Consider the following 6,440-nt stretch of genomic DNA (forward strand, 5'->3'; position numbering starts at 1 on the left):
TTGGGGTGTTGAAAATACAGAGGCATTTACACTAGTTGAATATGTTTCTAGACCTTCAGCTAATCTCTATTAACTGGCAGTAAGTGGCTCTTAAGAGCATTAGTAACTAAAGGGGTCTCCTTTATTTTTTTTTTTTAATCAAGCTTCTGTTTCCCAGTTAAAATGAAAAAAAAGCATTTTGCTAGGGAAACATTTTTTACTTTATTCGGTTACAGACATGCTAATCTCACAACAGTTCATACAGACCAGGGATCCCCAACCCCCAGGCCATGGACTGATAGTCCACGTTAGGAACCAGACAGCAGGAGTTAGCGACAGCAGGCAAGGTGAGCGACAGCGGGCGAAAAAGCGAAGCTTCTTCTGCTGCTCCTCATTGCTCCCCATCACTCGCACTACCTCCTGAACCTAACCCCCCTCCCAGGTCTGTGGAAAAATGGTCTTCCACAAAACCGGTCCCTGGTGCCAAAAAGGTTGGGGACCACTGATATAGACCACATCAGAAACCCAAAAAACTTTCCTAACTCTATCCAGCCCACTTGAATAAAAAGTTTATACTGTTCACCTTCTATACCCTCACCATAAATAGTCAATAGAATAATATGTGTACACAATGTAAATAAGCCATAGCTTTTCTATTAATGTGACATGGTCTTGGAAAGTACTGCCTTTGAGTATACATGGGATTATACTGGAAATAAGAATCTAGGTCATCCAAAGCCATTAGGGTTGTTTGCTAGCATTACAAGGAACGGAGATAAAAATAAAACTCTTGGCAGAGGGGAAGATGGTGGAAGAGTAAGGCGCAGAGATCACCTTCCTCCCCACAGATACACCAGAAATACATCTACACGTGGAACAACTCCTACAGAACACCTACTGAACGCTGGCAGAGACCTCAGACCTCCCAAAAGGAGAGGGGATTAAGAGCGCTGCTTAAAAGAGCTCCAGAGATGGGTGCGAGCCGTGGCTAACAGCGCAGACCCCAGAGACGGGCATGAGACACTAAGGCTGCTGCTGCCACCACCACCAAGAAGCCTGTGTGCAAGCACAGGTCACTATCCACACCCCACTTCCGGGGAGCCTGTGCAGCCCGCCGCTGCCAGGGTCCCAGGATCCACGGACAACTTCCGCGGGAGAACGCATGGCGCACCTCAGGCTGGTGCAACATCACGCCGGCCTCTGCCACCGCAAGCTCGCCCCGCACTCCGTGCCCCTCCATCCCACCCGGCCTGAGTGAGCCAGAGTCCCCGAAGCAGCTGCTCCTTTAACCCCGTCCTGTCTGAGCGAAGAACAGACACCCTCCTGCAACCTACATGCAGAGGCGGGGCCAAATCCAAAGCTGAACCCTGGGAGCTGTGCGAACAAAGAAGAGAAAGGGAAATCCCTCCCAGCAGCCTCAGAAGCAGCGGATTAAAGCTCCACAATCAACTTGATGTACCCTGCATCTGTGGAATACCTGAATAGACAATGAATCATCCCAAATTGAGGAGGTGGACTTTGAGAGCAAGATTTATGATTTTTTCCCCTTTTCCTCTTTTTGTGAGTGTGTATGTGTATGCTTCTGTGTGAGATTTTGTCTGTATAGCCTTGCTTTCACAATTTGTCCTAGGGTTCCATCTGTCCATTTTTTGTTTTTTTTTTTACTTTAAAAAATTTTTTTTCTTAAAAAATTTTTATTTTAATGACTTTATTTTATCTTACTTTATTTTAATTTTACCGTCTTTCTTTCTACCTACTTTTTCTTCCTTTTATTCTGAGCCATGTGGATGAAAGGCTCCTGGTGCTGCAGCCAGGAGTCAGTGCTGTGCCTCTGAGGTGGGAGAGCCAACTTCAGGACACTGCTCAACAAGAGACCTCCCAGCTCCACATAATATCAAATGGCGAAAATCTCCCAGAGATCTCCATCTCAACAACAGCACCCAGCTTCACTCAACGACCAGCAAGCTACAGTGCTGGACACCCTATGCCAAACAACTAGCAAGACAGGAACACAACCCCACCCATTAGCAGAGAGGCTGCCTAAAATCATAGTAAGTCCACAGACACCCCAAAACACACCACTAGACATGGACCTGCCCACCAAAAAGACAAGATCCAGCCTCAACCACCAAGAACGCAGCACTACTCCCCTCCACCAGGAAGCATACACAACCCACTGAACCAACTTTAGCCACTGGGGACAGACACCAAAAACAACGGGAACTACGAACCTGCAGCCTGCAAAAAGGAGACCCCAAACACACTAAGATAAGCAAAATGAGAAGACAGAAAAACACACAGCAGAAGACAGAGCAAGATAAAAATCCACCAGACCTAACAAATGAAGAGGAAATAGGCAGTCTACCTGAAAAAGAATTCAGAATAATGATAGTAAAGATGACCCAAAATCTTGGAAATAGAATAGAGAAAATGCAAGAAACATTTAACAAGAACCTAGAATAACTAAAGATGAAACAAGCAACAATGAACAACACAATAAATGAAATTTAGAATACTCTAGATGGGATCAATAGCACAATAACTGAGGCAGAAGAACGGATAAGTGACCTGGAAGATAAAATAGTGGAAATAACTACTGCAGAGCAGAATAAAGAGAAAAGAATGAAACGAACTGATGACAGTCTCCGAGACCTCTGGGACAAACGCACCAACATTCGAATTATAGGGGTCCCAGAAGAAGAAGAGAAAAAGAAAGGGACTGAGAAAATATTTGAAGAGATTATAGTTAAAAACTTCCCTAATATAGGAAAGGAAATAGTTAATCAAGTCCAAGAAGCACAGAGAGTCCCATACAGGATAAATCCAAGGAGAAATACGCCAAGACACATATTAATTAAACTGTCAAAAATTAAATACAAAGAAAACACATTAAAAGCAGCAAGGGAAAAACAACAAATAACACACAAGGGAATCCCCATAAGGTTAACAGCTGATCTTTCAGCAGAAACTCTGCAAGCCAGAAGGGACTGGCAGGACATATTTAAAGTGGTGAAGGAAAAAAACCTACAACCAAGATTACTCTAACCAGCAAGGATCTCATTCAGATTTGATGGAGAAATTAAAACCTTTACAGACAAAAGCTGAGAGAGTTCAGCACCACCAAACCAGCTTTACAACAATGCTAAAGGAACTTCTTTAGGCAAGAAACACAAGAGAAGGAAAATACCTACAATAACGAACCCAAAACAATTAAGAAAATAGGAATAGGAACATACATATCGATAATTACCTTAAATGTAAATGGATTAAATGCTCCCACCAAAAGACACAGATTAGCTGAATGGATACAAAAACAAGACCCATATATATGCTGTCTACAAGAGACCCACTTCAGACCTAGAGACACATACAGACTGAAAGGGGATGGAAAAAGATATTCCATGCAAATGGAAACCAAAAGAAAGCTGGAGTAGCAATTCTCATATCAGACAAAATAGACTTTAAAGTAAGGACTATTAGAAGAGACAAAGAAGGACACTACATAATGATCAAGGGATCAATCCTAGAAGAAGATATAACAATTATAAATATTTATGCACCCAACATAGGAGCACCTCAATACATAAGGCAAATACTAACAGCCATAAAAGGGGAAATCGACAGTAACACATTCATAGTAGGGGACTTTAACACCCCACTTTCCCCAATGGACAGATCATCCAAAATGAAAATAAATAAGGAAACACAAGCTTTAAATGATACATTAAACAAGATGGACTTAATTGATATTTATAGGACATTCCATCCAAAAACAACAGAATACACATTTTTCTCAAGTGCTCATGGAACATTCTCCAGGATAGATCATATCTTGGGTCACAAATCAAGCCTTGGTAAATTTAAGAAAACTGAAATTGTATCAAGTATCTTTTCCAAACACAACACTATGAGACTACGTATCAATTACAGGAAAAGATCTGTAAAAAATACAAACATATGGAGGCTAAACAATACACTACTTAATAACGAAGTGATCACTGAAGAAATCAAAGAGGAAATCAAAAAGTACCTAGACAAATGACAATGGAGACACGACGACCCAAAATCTATGGGATGCTACAAAAGCAGTTCTAAGAGGGAAGTTTATAGCAATACAATCCTACCTTAAGAAACAGGAAACATCTCGAATAAACAACCTAAACTTGCACCTAAAGCAATTAGAGAAAGAAGAACAAAAAAACCCCAAAGTTAGCAGAAGGAAACAAATCATAAAAATCAGATCAGAAATAAATGAAAAAGAAATGAAGGAAACGATAGCAAAGATCAATAAAACTAAAAGCTGGTTCTTTGAGAAGATAAACAAAATTGATAAACCATTAGCCAAACTCATCAAGAAAAAAAAGGAGAAGACTCAAATCAATAGAATTAGAAATGAAAAAGGAGAAGTAACAACTGACACTGCAGAAATACAGAAAATCATGAGAGATTACTACCGGCAACTGTATGCCAATAAAATGGACAACCTGGAAGAAATGGACAAATTCTTAGAAATGCACAACCTGCCAAGACTGAATCAGGAAGAAGTAGAAAATAAGAACAGACCAATCACAAGCACTGAAATTGAAACTGTGATTAAAAATCTTCCAACAAACAAAAGCCCAGGACCAGATGGCTTCACAGGCGAATTCTGTCAAACATTTAGAGAAGAGCTAACACCTATCCTTCTCAAACTCTTCCAAAATATAGCAGAGGGAGGAACACTCCCAAACTCATTCTACGAGGCCACCATCACCCTGATACCAAAACCAGACAAGGATGTCACAAAACAAGAAAACTACAGGCCAATATCACTGATGAACATAGATGCAAATATCCTCAACAAAATACTAGCAAACAGAATCCAACAGCACATTGAAAGGATCATATACCATGATGAAGTGCGGTTGATTCCAGGAATGCAAGGGTTCTTCAATATACGCAAATAAATCAACGTGATACACCATATTAACAGATTGAAGGAAAAAAACCATATGATCATCTCAATAGATGCAGAGAAAGCTTTCGACAAAATTCAACACCGATTTATGGTAAAACAGTAGGCATAGAGGGAAATTTCCTCAACATAATAAAGGCCATATATGACAAGCCCACAGCCAACATCACCCTCAGTGGTGAAAAACTGAAAGCATTTCCACTAAGATCAGGCTGCCCAGTCTGACCAGTCTTATTCAACATAGTTTTGGAAGTTTTAGCCACAGCAATCAGAGAAGCAAAGGAAATAAAAGGAATCCAAATCGGAAAAGAAGTAAAGCTGTCACTGTTTGCAGATGACATGATACTATACATAGAGAATCCTAAAGATGCTACCAGAGAACTACTAGAGCTAATCAATGAATTTGGTAAAGTAGGATACAAAATTAATGCACAGAAATCTCTGGCATTCCTATACACTATGATGAAAAATCTGAAAGTGTAATTAAGAAAACACTCCCATTTACCACTGCAACAAAAAGAATAAAATATCTAGGAATAAACCTACCTAAGCAGACAAAAAGACCTGAATGCAGAAAATTATAAGACACTGATGAAAGAAATTAAAGATGATACAAATAGATGGAGAGATATACCATGTCCTTGGATTGGAAGACTGAACACTGTGAAAATGACTGGACTACCCAAAGCGATCTACAGAATCAATGCAGTCCCTATCAAACTACCACTGGCATTTTTCACAGAATTAGAACAAAAAATTTCACAATTTGTATGGAAACACAAAAGACCCTGAATAGCCAAAGCAATCTTGAGAACAAAAAACGGAGCTGGAGGAATCAGGCTTCCTGACTTCAGGCTATACTACAAAGCTACCAATAATCAAGACAGTATGGTACTGGCACAGAAACAGAAAGATAGATCAATGGAACAGGATAGAAAGCCCAGAGATAAACCCACACACATATGGTCACCTTATCTTTGATAAAGGAGGCAGGAATGTACAGTGGAGAAAGGACAGCCTCTTCAATAAGTGATGCTGGGAAAACTGGACAGGTATATGTAAAAGTATGAGATTAGAACACTCCCTAACACCATACACAAAAATAAGCTCAAAATTGATTAAAGACCTAAATGTAAGGCCAGAAACTCTCAAACTCTTAGAGGAAATCACAGGCAGAACACTCTATGACATAAATCACAGCAAGATCCTTTTTGACCCACCTCGTAGAGAAATGGAAATAAAAACAAAAATAAACAAATGGGACCTAATGAAACTTCAAAGCTTTTGCACGGCAAAGGAAACCATAAACAAGACCAAAAGACAACCCTCAGAATGGGAGAAAATATTTGCAAATGAAGCAACTGACAAAGGATTAATCTGCAAAATTTACAAGCAGCTCATGCAGCTCAATAACAAAAAACAAACAACCCAATCCAAAAATGGGCAGAAGACCTAAATAGCCATTTCTCCAAAGAAGATATACAGATTACCAACAAACACATGAAAG

The sequence above is a fragment of the Leucopleurus acutus genome (assembly GCF_964270905.1).
Source record: "Leucopleurus acutus genome assembly, chromosome: 3".
NCBI lineage: Eukaryota > Metazoa > Chordata > Mammalia > Artiodactyla > Delphinidae > Leucopleurus > Leucopleurus acutus.